Source organism: Phyllobates terribilis, unplaced genomic scaffold (assembly GCF_046119375.1).
Source record: "Phyllobates terribilis strain yellow unplaced genomic scaffold, ASM4611937v1 Scaffold_8__6_contigs__length_399053987, whole genome shotgun sequence".
Taxonomy (NCBI): Eukaryota; Metazoa; Chordata; class Amphibia; order Anura; family Dendrobatidae; genus Phyllobates; species Phyllobates terribilis.
The window spans coordinates 189,505,204-189,521,269 of NW_027362768.1; the positions used below are offsets into that span (position 1 = coordinate 189,505,204).

The following is a 16,066-nucleotide window of genomic DNA, read 5'->3' on the forward strand; positions in this document are numbered from 1 at the left end:
TACAGACGGGAGCGATATCTACAGGCAGGGCGATATCTACAGATGGGAGCGATATCTGCAGACAGGGCAATATCTGCAAGCGAGGGTGGGGAGCGATATCCGCAGATGGGGGGGGAGATATCCGCAGACGGGGGCGATATGCGCAGACGGGAGAGATATCCACAGACAGGGGGCGATATCTACAGACGGGGGTCATATCTACAGACGGGAGCGATATCTACAGACGGGGCGATATCTACAGACGGGGCTATATCTACAGACGGGGCTATATCTACAGACGGGAGCGATATCTACAGACGGGGCGATATCTACAGACGGGAGCGATATCTACAGACGGGAGCGATATCTACAGACGGGGCGATATCTACAGATGGGAGCGATATCTACAGACGGGAGCGATATCTACAGACAGGGCGATACCTACAGACGGGAGCGATATCTACAGACCGGGCGATATCTACAGACCGGGCGATATCTACAGACGGGGCGATATCTGCAGACGGGGCGATATCTGCAGACTGGGGCGATATCTACAGACGGGGCGATATCTGCAAGCGGGGGTGGGCAGCGATATCTGCAGATGGGGGGGTGGGAGATATCCGCAGGGGGTGGCGATATACGCAGACGGGAGAGATATCCACAGACAGGGGGCGATATCTACAGGCGGGGGTCATATCTACAGACGTGGCGATATCTACAGACGGGGCGATATCTACAGACGGGGCGATATCTGCAGATGGGGCGATATCTGCAGACTGGGGCGATATCTACAGACGGGGTAATATCTACAGACGGGGCGATATCTACAGACGGGGGCGATATCTACAGACGGGGCAATATCTACAGATGGGGGCGATATCTACAGACGGGAGCGATATCTACAGGCAGGGCGATATCTACAGATGGGAGCGATATCTGCAGACAGGGCAATATCTGCAAGCGAGGGTGGGGAGCGATATCCGCAGATGGGGGGGGAGATATCCGCAGACGGGGGCGATATGCGCAGACGGGAGAGATATCCACAGACAGGGGGCGATATCTACAGACGGGGGTCATATCTACAGACCGGGTGATATCTACAGACGGGAGCGATATCTACAGACGGGAGCGATATCTACAGACGGGAGCGATATCTACAGACGGGGCGATATCTACAGACGGGAGCGATATCTACAGACGGGGCGATATCTACAGACGGGAGCGATATCTACAGACAGGGCGATATCTACAGATGGGAGCGATATCTGCAGACAGGGCAATATCTGCAAGCGAGGGTGGGGAGCGATATCCGCAGATGGGGGGGAGATATCCGCAGACGGGGGCGATATGCGCAGACGGGAGAGATATCCACAGACAGGGGGCGATATCTACAGACGGGGGTCATATCTACAGACCGGGCGATATCTACAGACGGGGCGATATCTACAGACGGGAGCGATATCTACAGACGGGGCGATATCTACAGACGGGAGCGATATCTACAGACAGGGCGATATCTACAGACGGGAGCGATATCTACAGACCGGGCGATATCTACAGACCGGGCGATATCTACAGACGGGGCGATATCTGCAGACGGGGCGATATCTGCAGACTGGGGCGATATCTACAGACGGGGCGATATCTGCAAGCGGGGGTGGGCAGCGATATCTGCAGATGGGGGGGTGGGAGATATCCGCAGGGGGTGGCGATATACGCAGACGGGAGAGATATCCACAGACAGGGGGCGATATCTACAGGCGGGGGTCATATCTACAGACGTGGCGATATCTACAGACGGGGCGATATCTACAGACGGGGCGATATCTGCAGATGGGGCGATATCTGCAGACTGGGGCGATATCTACAGACGGGGTAATATCTACAGACGGGGCGATATCTACAGACGGGGGCGATATCTACAGACGGGGCAATATCTACAGATGGGGGCGATATCTACAGACGGGAGCGATATCTACAGGCAGGGCGATATCTACAGGCAGGGTGATATCTACAGATGGGAGCGATATCTGCAGACAGGGCAATATCTGCAAGCGAGGGTGGGGAGCGATATCCGCAGATGGGGGGGGAGATATCCGCAGACGGGGGCGATATGCGCAGACGGGAGAGATATCCACAGACAGGGGGCGATATCTACAGACGGGGGTCATATCTACAGACCGGGTGATATCTACAGACGGGAGCGATATCTACAGACGGGAGCGATATCTACAGACGGGAGCGATATCTACAGACGGGGCGATATCTACAGACGGGAGCGATATCTACAGACGGGGCGATATCTACAGACGGGAGCGATATCTACAGACAGGGCGATATCTACAGATGGGAGCGATATCTGCAGACAGGGCAATATCTGCAAGCGAGGGTGGGGAGCGATATCCGCAGATGGGGGGGAGATATCCGCAGACGGGGGCGATATGCGCAGACGGGAGAGATATCCACAGACAGGGGGCGATATCTACAGACCGGGCGATATCTACAGACGGGGCGATATCTACAGACGGGAGCGATATCTACAGACGGGGCGATATCTACAGACGGGAGCGATATCTACAGACAGGGCGATATCTACAGACGGGAGCGATATCTACAGACCGGGCGATATCTACAGACCGGGCGATATCTACAGACGGGGCGATATCTGCAGACGGGGCGATATCTGCAGACTGGGGCGATATCTACAGACTGGGGCGATATCTACAGGCGGGGTAATATCTACAGACGGGAGCGATATCTACAGACGGGGGCGATATCTACAGACGGGGCAATATCTACAGACGGGAGCGATATCTACAGACCGGGCGATATCTACAGACCGGGCGATATCTACAGACCCGGCGATATCTACAGACCCGGCGATATCTACAGACCCGGCGATATCTACAGACGGGAGCGATATCTACAGACGGGAGCGATATCTACAGACGTGGCGATATCTACAGATGGGGCGATATCTACAGACGGGGCGATATCTACAGACGGGGCGATATCTGCAGATGGGGCGATATCTGCAGATGGGGCGATATCTGCAGACTGGGGCGATATCTACAGACGGGGTAATATCTACAGACGGGGCGATATCTACAGACGGGGGCGATATCTACAGACGGGGCGATATCTACAGATGGGGGCGATATCTACAGACGGGAGCGATATCTACAGACGGGAGCGATATCTACAGGCAGGGCGATATCTACAGATGGGAGCGATATCTGCAGACAGGGCAATATCTGCAAGCGAGGGTGGGGAGCGATATCCGCAGATGGGGGGGGGGATATCCGCAGACGGGGGCGATATGCGCAGACGGGAGAGATATCCACAGACAGGGGGCGATATCTACAGACGGGGGTCATATCTACAGACTGGGTGATATCTACAGACGGGAGCGATATCTACAGACGGGGCGATATCTACAGACGGGGCTATATCTACAGACGGGGCTATATCTACAGACGGGAGCGATATCTACAGACGGGAGCGATATCTACAGACGGGAGCGATATCTACAGACGGGGCGATATCTACAGACGGGAGCGATATCTACAGACGGGAGCGATATCTACAGACAGGGCGATATCTACAGACGGGAGCGATATCTACAGACCGAGCGATATCTACAGACCGGGCGATATCTACAGACGGGGCGATATCTACAGACTGGGGCGATATCTACAGGCGGGGTAATATCTACAGACGGGGCGATATCTACAGACGGGGGCGATATCTACAGACGGGGGCGATATCTACAGACGGGGGCGATATCTACAGACGGGAGCGATATCTACAGACCGGGCGATATCTACAGACGGGGCGATATCTGCAGACGGGGCGATATCTGCAGACTGGGGCGATATCTACAGACGGGGTAATTAGAGATGAGCGTTGTTCTACTCGAACTGTTCGCCAATCTCAAATTCGAGCTGTTTTGGGCGGTGTTCGAGCCGTTCGGCGAACACGAACAATTTGAGAAAAATTCGGCTGTTCGAGGTTATGTTCGATAACTGTTCGTGCACCAAAATCATAACTGGATTTTTTCTCAGTAATGATGAAAATTAATGTTAATACGCAGTTTGAGTGTACAGCGGGGTGGGGGGAGGGGCAGGGGATGGATCTCTGCAGGAATAATGAAGATCTCCATTTTTTTTTCTCTTTCCCACATTTACAGTGGGGAGGTGCAATCTGTCAGCCTATCAGCAGTGCACACACGGAGCGAAGTGCTTTTTTTCACACAAGCAAGGGCATGTGTCATTGGCAGTGTATGTCACATGTCCTTGCCCTATAAGACCCAGCCATTTTCCCCGTCGCCACCATTTTCTCACTGCTGCAGCTGCGTGTTAGACGGCACCGCTGTTGCTGTGTGCGCTATTGTGACACCCCAGGGGTCTGGTTGCCACAGTGACAGAGATGTTATGTCTGAGAGCAGGTGGGAGGTCCTTTGGTCAGGGATCCTGTGCATGCCACACCTCCTGCCCAGTCTTGGGAGGGGAAGAACTTCCCCTATATAAACCCGGGGCTGAAGCAGGGTTAGGAGTCCAGGAGAGTAGAGACAAGAGACAGTCATAGGAAGAAACAGCTGGAGCTCAGTGGGAGCAATACTACTACGAGTCAGGGGCTGGCAGCTGCAGAGCTCGCCCTGACTGAGAAGCTTTCTTACCGGACCCGGCGTCCGAGGCTGTGGGGACTAACTCTTACCCAGCAGCAGAAGCCGACCGGCAGGGGATTTCAGGTCCTCAGGCCCAGAAACCCGAAGGCACGGTCACACGTGTGGGACCAGCACCGCCATCGTGGAGCGGAAGCCAATAGAAGGCCCCGAGTCACCGGCCATACGGGTGAGCACCACACGGCACACTCAGGGACGTGGGCTACTTATATCCGCTTCTAGCAAGGTAGCCAGAAGAGTACAGTCAGTTTAGGAGGCCTACAACTCCGCCTGGCCAGGGGAGATCCCATCTGCTCAAGGACTGACCAGGCCCCGTTCGCTAGCAAGTACTCCGGGAGGGTCTATCGTTGTTACCAGTAAAGACCCTGAATTACACCGCACCGTCTCTGAGTGGTTCCTGCTACCCCCATCTTCCACGTCGGCTGCCCTGAGGCCATACCCCTCCCGTTGGGAGTTATACTATCACGCTGCACAATTCTACACCGGCCTCAGCGGTCTGCCCTGCAGCGGCAGCTCCATAGCTGCAAATCAACGGGTGGCGTAGTCGACACTCAAATAACATCTATCAAGACTGCCACACACTGAGTCTGACCCCCTGGGCATGGACCGGGTCCCCGCCACTCGGAGACTACAACCCTCATCTGATCCGGTTCCGGGTAAGCCCCCGTGCGCGAGACGCTGCGCGACACAGCAGGCCCAGGGGCGCGTCAACTTTGGCGTAGTCGGCAGGATTTCGTGCCCGCAACCACCGGGTACTGCGTGCCTGAAAAGCAAAGACTGTTCAAACTTACCAGTGGTGAGGTTTCCCGCCATCCGGCGCCATCTTCTGCCTTCTTCCCGCCATCCGCGAAGTTTTCCCGCCATCCGGCGCCATCTTCGGCCTTCTTCCCGCCATCCGTGGAGTTTTCCCGCCATTGGACGCCATCTTGAGGACGCCGCGCGGGAAGAAGAGGGGCGTGGACTTCGAAAGCGCGCGAGAACTGAAGCCCCGCCTCACGTCCGGACGTTGCGTAAGGTCCTGGAAGGAGCCCAGCAGACGCCGACGTCACCGGAGCGCGACGGAAGGTCCTCAACCCTGACGATCTACTGCGGAGCCGCGGCCTACGGAACAGGATCATCGCAAGGTAGGCCACGGTCCACTAGGGGGGAGGAAGATGTCGGATACGGAGGAGAGCTTCACTGCCTCAACCCCCGCCAGCGCCACCGCTGCTGCAGTTATGCCCTTCACCATGCCCTATATCCCGGGAGCAGCTTGGCTACCCCAGTACTCAGGGGAGTCGTATACCCTGCATGACTTTAGAGAAAAGCTGGATAGCCTCTTCCAGGTGTACCCCCTCACAGAAGAGCAAAAAGTGAGCATCCTGGTGGCCCAACTAACCGGGGCAGCTAAAAGGGAAGTAAAATCCTGGCCACCTGGGAGGAAGACTGTCGCAGGGATACTAACCCTGCTGAAGGATACCTTTGATACCCGCACCTCAGCCGAGATTAAGCTTAGATTCTACGGGTGCAAGCAGCGAGCGCATGAGAGTATAAGGGACTATGCACTAAACCTACAAGAGGCCCTGAGGGCCATTAAGCAGACCGACCCTGATGGAGTGGGAAACGAGGACAGGCTGTTGACTGAACAATTTATAGAGGGACTGTATTGTAATGCCCACCGAACCCAGTTGCAGGCGATGGCCTTACAGGATCCCCATCTGGGCTTTGCACAGTTCAAGGACAGAGCCATCCGGGTGCTCCGAGAACCGGCACCGGGTGGCGTTATGACCCACAGGCGCCCAGCTATTACTTACCACCAGGAGGCGGCGCCCTTGTCGGCAGGGCCTGTGGGAGCTGATGCGCAGGCTTTGGACAATGACCTGGCTCCAGACCTACACCATCAGGTCCAAGAGCTAGCTAAGAGCGTTGCTGCGCTAACCCGAACTGTGCAGTCTTTACAGGTTTCCACCTCAGGGAAGATCCAGCTGGCATCCGGACCGGAGGACATCCCGTGGCGTCGACCAAGGAGGACCCCACCGGCCAGAGGAAGACCCAGTGACCGATACAGCGAGGACGGACGACCCATCTGCCGCCGCTGCAATCAACCCGGACATATGGCAAGGTACTGTTCTTTAAACGGGCACAACCTGGGGTAGAGGGCCAACCCCCAGGAAAAAGATCACCAGGCCCATCGAACTGGCGCGACAGATATGTGGGAGGACGTCCAGTCTTGCCTGTGGTACTGGATGGCATTCCCATGAGTGCCCTACTGGACACCGGGTCACAGGTCACCACCATCCCGTACGTGCTCTTTAAGCAGTACTGGAATGACTCGGATATTACCCGCTACCCTGACAACGACTTGAGTATCATCGCCAGCAATGGCCAGCCCGTGCCACAGATCGGATTTAAAGAGGTGACCATCAAAATCGATAGAGTCGAACTGGCAGCACAGGGACTGATCATTGTAGATATTGACAAACATGAGAGTCACCCAAAAATAACTCTAGGAACTAATGTAATTGAAAATTGTCTTGCAGAGGTGATTTTCCTTTTACAGCAGGTTGCCAAGAACGCCAGCTCCGGCGAGCAGCGGGTGCTCCAGAAAGAGATCCGGGCACTGATGCGACGGCAACAGGTGGAACTCTCCGGCGGTGAGATTGGTAGCGTAAGAATGTGTGACCCTTTTCCTATTGCCATGCCCCCAAAAAGTGAAATGATGATTTGGTGCCGGGCAGCTATTGGTCTGAGAGGTAGGGATTACCAGGCAATGGTAGAACCAGTTTACTCGGACAGTAGGCCCACCATTTTGACAGCACGGGGGGTGGTTGATGTACGCCATGGGAGGGTGCCCGTTCGCATAATAAATATCGGGGAGAGGGAAGTGTACCTGCCCCGGTATGCCACGCTAGCCAAATTATATACCATTAACCAAAATTCTATACAATCTGTGGAACCCTTGCCTCCATCTCACCCGGAGGAAGGTAACGGCTCTAAGAAAAACATGGAGGACTGGTGTCAGCAACTACATCTGGGTACTGACTCCACTCCCTCACACCAGAAACAAGGAGTCTATCGGGTGGTTCAGGAGTACGAGAGAGTGTTCAGTAAACACCCGTTAGACTTCGGGCGAGTCAAGGGGGTAGAACACCACATCCCCACGGGAGACCATCCTCCTATAAAAGAGAGGTATCGACCCGTACCCCCTGCCCACTACCAACACGCCAAGGGGATGCTTAGAGACATGAAGGAGGCTGGGGTGATCAGGGATAGCTGTAGCCCCTGGGCAGCTCCACTAGTCTTAGTCAGAAAAAAAGACAACACCATGAGGATGTGTGTAGATTACCGGAAAATCAACCGTATCACACACAAGGATGCGTACCCCTTACCAAGGATAGAGGAGTCATTGGCTGCTTTAAGATCTGCTAACTTCTTCTCTACCTTGGATCTCACTAGCGGGTACTGGCAGGTTCCTGTAGCAGAGGCGGACCGGGAGAAGACCGCATTCACCACCCCGATGGGACTTAGCGAGTTCACCTGCATGCCGTTCGGACTCTGCAACGCACCAGGAACCTTCCAACGACTAATGGAGTGTTGTCTGGGCCACAGAAACTTCGAGACGGTCTTGTTGTACCTGGACGATGTCATCGTATATTCCAAGACGTATGAGGACCACCTGAAACACCTGGCGGAAGTGTTCGAAGCTCTGGCGAGTTACGGCCTAAAGGTGAAACCCTCCAAGTGTCACCTCCTGAAACCAAAGGTGCAGTACCTGGGACACGTGGTGAGCGCTGACGGAGTGGCTCCCGACCCTGATAAGATCACCGCAATTAAGGAATGGCCAAGCCCCTCCAGCGTAAAAGAAGTGCGGCAGTTCCTCGGGTTGGTAGGCTACTACCGAAGGTTTATTCCCGGTTTCACCAAAAAGGCAGCACCTATGCAGGACCTCCTGATAGGCCAGTCCCGGAAGGCCAAGAACCAGAAGCCGCCCTTCAAATGGGAGGAGCTGGAAGAAGAGTCCTTCCGCCAGCTGAAGATGGCCCTCACGGGGGACGAAATCCTGGCGTACCCGGATTATAGCCAGCCCTTTATCCTCTACACCGACGCCAGTAACATCGGGCTAGGAGCCGTACTGTCCCAGATCCAGCAGGGGAAGGAACGAGTAATCGCCTACGCCAGCCGAAAACTGCGACCCACCGAAAGGAACCCCGAGAATTACAGCTCATTTAAGCTAGAGTTCCTGGCCGTAGTATGGGCAGTCACCGAGCGCTTTAAGCATTACCTCGCTTCTTCCCGGTTCACCGTGTACACGGATAACAACCCGTTGACACACCTGGACACGGCAAGACTCGGTGCCCTGGAGCAGAGGTGGATGGCCCGTCTGTCCAACTACGAGTTCACAATCAAATACCGGGCCGGACGCTCCAATACCAATGCGGATGCCCTGTCCAGGATGCCCAACCTGCCGGACGAAGGAGAAGATCCGGAGGGACTGGAAGAAGTTGAACTCCCTGCGTTCCACCGTCATGGGACTATCCAGTATTCCCACCGGGTAAGGAGTAAGCAGGCTGCTACGTTGAACCCCTTACCTCACTACAACTGGGCGGAAACGCAAGACAGCGACCCTGCCGTCCGACTGGTGAAGGAGATGCTGACTCGCCCGGAGGCTTGCCTTGAACCAGACGCTCCGGAGGAAGCCAAACAACTATGGGCAGAGAAGAGTCGACTGTTCCTTTACAAGGGGAAGTTGTGCCGCAGAATGGTTAACTCCCGGACGCATGAACTACTCTGGCAAGTAGTGGTGCCACGAAGAGACGCAGCCATGGTGATGGAGGCATACCACGACGGAGCTGGACACTTCGGGTGGAAGAAGCTGGAGTTCCTGCTGCGCGAGCGATTCCACTGGGTAGGCATGAGGGGAACCATTGAGAAGTGGTGCAGAGACTGTGGCCCGTGCAACCTGAGAAGGAAGGACCGTGCCAGCCAGAAGACTCCCCTGCAGTCCATCGTCACCCGGCAACCGTTGGAACTGGTAGCCTTGGATCATGTAAAACTGACCCCAAGCAGAAGTGGCTACGTCTACGCGTTAACCATCGTGGATCATTACTCCCGGTTCTTGGTTGTCGTCCCCGTCAAGGACTTAACGGCTCAAACAGCAGCTAGAGCCTTCCAGCAGCACTTTTGCCGTCCACACGGGTACCCGGACCAAGTGCTGACGGACCAGGGACCTGCCTTTGAAGCGGAGGTCTTCCAGGAATTCTGCAATCTGTATGGCTGCCGGAAGATAAGGACGACACCCTACCATCCGCAAACTAATGGACTTTGTGAGAAAATGAACCAGGTGGTAATGGATCTTTTAAAAACGTTGCCCCTGGAAGAACGCAGTCTGTGGCCTGAGAAGTTGCCCGATCTGGTGGACCTATACAACCACATCCCGGTAGGTTCCACCAACTGTACCCCGGCTTACCTAATGAGGGCAAGACCTGGTAAGTTACCTGTTGACCTGGAAATGGGAGTCCTGACACCCGAGGACACTTCACCAGAAACAGACTGGGACACAGAGAGGCAGCAGCAGTACCGGAGAGTACAGGAGAGTGTGGAGCGAAGTCTCTGTCAGGCTAGGGAAAGACAAGAGAAAACTTACAACCAGTATGCTCCCGCTGTTCCCCTGGTACCCGGAGAGCAGGTCTTGAAGAGGAAGAGACGGCTCCACAAGTTGGACGACCAGTGGGAAAAGGACCCGTACACCGTACTGCCCTCAAGCCACGAGAACCCGAAGGTTTGTACCATCAGTAAAGACGGAGGGGAAACCACAGCCATAGTATCCCGGGACCACCTGAAGAAGTGTCCCGAACAACTGAGGAACCCTGAAGAGGAACAAGAAGACCATCGACCCGTAGAGGAAAGGGAAGATATGGTTAGTACTGTGCTCGGGGACTTCCCTCGGTCTTGGACTCAAGTCAGTGGTGCAGTTGTGGTACCCGTACTCACCTTCCTCCAACCAGCATCCCAAGCACCTACGGAGCAACAGGTAGAGCTGGAAGAACAGCCTGTCCAGGAGGCAGAAGACCCCACACCCGCAGACCAGGAGGATCAACCCTCTGCTTGCAGTGAGCCTGCCATATCCCTAGTGAGCCAAAGAGCCGGTAGACAGCTGCCCAGTTTACCCTTGACAGCTCCTACACCCTGTAGTTCAGGGCTAGGCAGTCAGCTCCGTAGGTCCACTAGGGCCACTAGAGGCCAGTTACCCGCACGGTGGAGGATTTGAAGTGTATAAATGGTTTTATTTATGTTTACCTGTGTATTGTTGCTTGTGTATAATTTTGTGTTTCTAGTTATTTGTAGGAGTCCTTGGTGGATTTACCGGGAATCCTTGTACATAGTTGGAGCGTAACCCAGGACGGACTAAAGACTGTTAAGGACTCGGGGTAGGACAAACCCCTACCTGGTTACGTCTCCCTGTTTTGGTGAAATGGACACCTTGCTTTTCTTCAAAGACTGCACCTGGTTACGGACATGCCGTAACCATTTTTATATGTTTTTCTTATTGTATTATTATTGTTTTTATCTTGTTATGTTTTTCTAAAATATGTTTAGTCCCGGAGTACTAAATTTCACTAGGGGGGAATGTGACACCCCAGGGGTCTGGTTGCCACAGTGACAGAGATGTTATGTCTGAGAGCAGGTGGGAGGTCCTTTGGTCAGGGATCCTGTGCATGCCACACCTCCTGCCCAGTCTTGGGAGGGGAAGAACTTCCCCTATATAAACCCGGGGCTGAAGCAGGGTTAGGAGTCCAGGAGAGTAGAGACAAGAGACAGTCATAGGAAGAAACAGCTGGAGCTCAGTGGGAGCAATACTACTACGAGTCAGGGGCTGGCAGCTGCAGAGCTCGCCCTGACTGAGAAGCTTTCTTACCGGACCCGGCGTCCGAGGCTGTGGGGACTAACTCTTACCCAGCAGCAGAAGCCGACCGGCAGGGGATTTCAGGTCCTCAGGCCCAGAAACCCGAAGGCACGGTCACACGTGTGGGACCAGCACCGCCATCGTGGAGCGGAAGCCAATAGAAGGCCCCGAGTCACCGGCCATACGGGTGAGCACCACACGGCACACTCAGGGACGTGGGCTACTTATATCCGCTTCTAGCAAGGTAGCCAGAAGAGTACAGTCAGTTTAGGAGGCCTACAACTCCGCCTGGCCAGGGGAGATCCCATCTGCTCAAGGACTGACCAGGCCCCGTTCGCTAGCAAGTACTCCGGGAGGGTCTATCGTTGTTACCAGTAAAGACCCTGAATTACACCGCACCGTCTCTGAGTGGTTCCTGCTACCCCCATCTTCCACGTCGGCTGCCCTGAGGCCATACCCCTCCCGTTGGGGGTTATACTATCACGCTGCACAATTCTACACCGGCCTCAGCGGTCTGCCCTGCAGCGGCAGCTCCATAGCTGCAAATCAACGGGTGGCGTAGTCGACACTCAAATAACATCTATCAAGACTGCCACACACTGAGTCTGACCCCCTGGGCACGGACCGGGTCCCCGCCACTCGGAGACTACAACCCTCATCTGATCCGGTTCCGGGTAAGCCCCCGTGCGCGAGACGCTGCGCGACACAGCAGGCCCAGGGGCGCGTCACTATACCTTGTTAATTTCAAGCCAATTTTCGCACAAATATACAGATAGCTTGGGAGTAGGGAATAGTTGTGATTGCAGTCCTTTTAAGGACTAGGTTACAGCATTTCCTACGACTTTTATCAGGGAGGTCTGTGCTCTTAAATAGATCGGTTGTGGGAGTAAAGACTAATTGTAATTGCAGTCCTTTTCAGGACTAGGTTACATGAGTTCCTATCAGTTTTTGCCAGGCAGGTCTGTGCCAGTGCTGTGCAAGTTTTTTTCATAGCATTTGGCTGAATCTAGCAAAGCTAATCCTTTTTGGCCTATTGCAGAGTGTGTTAGTCAGTGGAGTAGCCTATCTGTGTTGCAAGATATACCACCTGTGTATAGAATACCAATTTTTTTACTGCACCTAGTGAAGTAAAATCTTTTGGGCATAGCATCATTCTATTAGTCCATCTATACTGACCTCCATCAGGTTGCAAATTAAAACTAATTTTTATCTGCATCTACAGTACCTCTGAAAAAATATTTGGGCTTCTAGCTGTGTGTGGGACTTGTTCTATTAGTCCATCTATACTGACCTCCATCAGGTTGCAAACTGAATATAATTTTTTCTGCATCTACCTCTGAAAAAATATTGGGCTTCTAGCTGTGTGTGGGTCTTGTTCTATTAATCCATCTATACTGACCTCCATCAGGTTGCAAACTGAATATATTTTTTTCTGCATCTACCTCTGAAAAAATATTTGGCCTTCTAGTAGTGTGTCGGACTTTCTCTATTAGTCAATCTATACTGACCTCCATCAGGTTGCAAATTAAAACTAATTTTTATCTGCATCTACAGTACCTCTGAAAAAATATTTGGGCTTCTAGCAGTGTGTGGGACTTGTTCTATTAGTCCATCTATACTGACCTCCATCAGGTTGCAAACTGAATATAGTTTTTTCTGCATCTACCTCTGAAAAAATATTGGGCTTCTAGCTGTGTGTGGGTCTTGTTCTATTAATCCATCTATACTGACCTCCATCAGGTTGCAAACTGAATATATTTTTTTCTGCATCTACCTCTGAAAAAATATTTGGCCTTCTAGTAGTGTGTCGGACTTTCTCTATTAGTCCATCTATACTGACCTCCATCAGGTTGCAAATTAAAACTAATTTTTATCTGCATCTACAGTACCTCTGAAAAAATATTTGGGCTTCTAGCAGTGTGTGGGACTTGTTCTATTAGTCCATCTATACTGACCTCCATCAGGTTGCAAACTGAATATATTTTTTTCTGCATCTACCTCTGAAAAAATATTGGGCTTCTAGCTGTGTGTGGGTCTTGTTCTATTAATCCATCTATACTGACCTCCATCAGGTTGCAAACTGAATATATTTTTTTCTGCATCTACCTCTGAAAAAATATTTGGCCTTCTAGTAGTGTGTCGGACTTTCTCTATTAGTCCATCTATACTGACCTCCATCAGGTTGCAAACTGAATATAATTTTTTTCTGCATCTAGCTCTGAAAAAATATTTGGCCTTCTAGTAGTGTGTCGGACTTTCTCTATTAGTCCATCTATACTGACCTCCATCAGGTTGCAAATTAAAACTAATTTTTATCTGCATCTACAGTACCTCTGAAAAAATATTTGAGCTTCTAGCAGTGTGTGGGACTTGTTCTATTAGTCCATCTATACTGACCTCCATCAGGTTGCAAACTGAATATATTTTTTTCTGCATCTACCTCTGAAAAAATATTTGGCCTTCTAGTAGTGTGTCGGACTTTCTCTATTAGTCCATCTATACTGACCTCCATCAGGTTGCAAATTCAAAATAATTTTTTTCTGCATCTAACCCAGCCAATAGTTTTGGCCTAATACCACAGTTTGGCCACTCAGCTCTGCTCGGTTACCATCCATTGTTTTTTTGTGCAAACAACTCCAGAGTTGTGAATTAGTTAACCACCAAAATGAGTGGAAAAAGGCCTGCTGCTGGTGGAAAGGGGAATAGGCGTGTTGGGAAGGGGAAAAAATGTTGTGTCCGTGGGGTAGGTGTTAAAGCAACAATAACATCTGCAGAAGAAAGACCATCTTCCAGCCAAACTAAAATGTCTACTTCTTTTAGCGGACAATGTGATAAGATCCCTTTCTTACGGCCACGCCAATCGCTACAAATTCCAGATGAGGCACAAAAACAGCAGGTGCTTCAACGGATATCAAGTGCTCCTTTAAGTGGGCTCTCCTCCACATCAACTTCAACATCACAAATACTCCAGTCCTCAAAGGTGTCACCCAAATCGCACTTGCTTCCTCACAGCTCCCAAATCTCCAGCTGCCCGTCTGAGTATGAGGTAGAACAGATGGTTGAGTCTGCAGAGCTGTTTACTCATACTATAGCCTGGGAATCAGAGGTCGACTCCAGCGCTTCTGTGAATCCAGACGAGGAAATGATCTGCACTGATGCCCAGAATCTTTATGAGTCGGATCCAGGACCAGACGCAGAAGGTTCTGACCATAATGTAGACCCTCATTCCCAAACTGTAACTCCTGTTGGTGGAGACAATGAGGAAGACGATGATAAGACTCAAATACCTGATTGGAGCGACAACTTTAGTTTTTTGTCAGGGCAGGAACAGGTTGGCTCTGAGGACGACGGGTGTGATAACGCACAGGGTGATGATGAGGAGGTCGGAGATCCCACTTACTGTCAACCCACAGTCAGCCAAGAGATGAGGTCAGCAGAGGAGGTGGAGGAAGATGCTAGTGACGACGAGGTCAGGTTGCGCCTTCCTGGACAGAGACGTAGTACTGGAAGCACGTCAACAACTGCATCCTCAAACACAACTCTGCCTCTCACCACAAGTCGTGGTGGCTCTTCAGGTCGCATGGGTGCTAAGCCTTGCATAGCCTGGGCATTTTTTCAGATCGATAAAGATGACCCAACTCGTGTTATCTGTAACATTTGTCAGCAAAAGCTAAGTAGAGGCCAAAAAATACATAGTTTGAGTACTTCATGCATGAACCGGCACATGGACATGAAGCATAAGTTGCAGTGGGAAGCTCAGTGTGCTACAATGCGGCCTAGCCGGCCGGGCCAACCACCGTCTGCCATATCTTGTGCATCCGCGGCCTCTTCATCCTCTGTGACTGGGGGGACAGCAGTCACACCTGTTTTGGGGCGCAGACCTGCCACCTCTTTACCCGCAACAGCCAGCGTGATTGGCAGGTCATCATTTTCTTTGGAGGTGGTAACAGCAGCTGGTGTTGAGCGCTGTCCGACATCGATAGCACCACCTTTGGATCAAGGCAACCTAACATGTCCGCCTGCATCTTCCTCACAGACCGGCAGTTTGCCGGGGACACCCTTATCAACCCCGTCTAAGCACAATAGCCAGCCCTCGGTCCCTCAGATGTGGACAAGTAAAAGACCATTTCCTCCTAGCCATGAGAAAGCTAAGAGGTTGAATTTCACCATCTGCAAGCTCTTGGCTACAGAAATGCTGCCTTTCCGCCTGGTGGACACAGAGGATTTTCGAGACCTTATGTCCGTCGCAGTGCCCCAGTACCAGATGCCCAGTCGGCACTACTTCTCAAAGAAAGGTGTGCCTGCGCTCCACCAGCATGTCGCACACAACATCACCGCTTCTTTGAGAAACTCTGTGTGTGACAGGGTGCATTTCACAACAGACACTTGGACGAGTAGGCATGGACAGGGGCGTTACATGTCGCTGACTGGGCACTGGGTAACTATGGTGACAGCAGGACAAGGGGCTGCTGTCCAAGTCTTGCCGTCCCCACGAGTTGTGCGTCAATCCTCTTTATGTC

At 52.5% G+C, this 16,066-nt stretch overlaps 1 protein-coding gene across 1 annotated transcript in view; it reads right to left on the bottom strand.

The window, feature by feature from the left end:
• The window catches only part of LOC141157104 (vitellogenin-1-like), a 164,208-nt gene that overhangs the window by 35,264 nt on the left and 112,878 nt on the right, over positions 1 to 16,066 (bottom strand). The window lies entirely within an intron of this gene.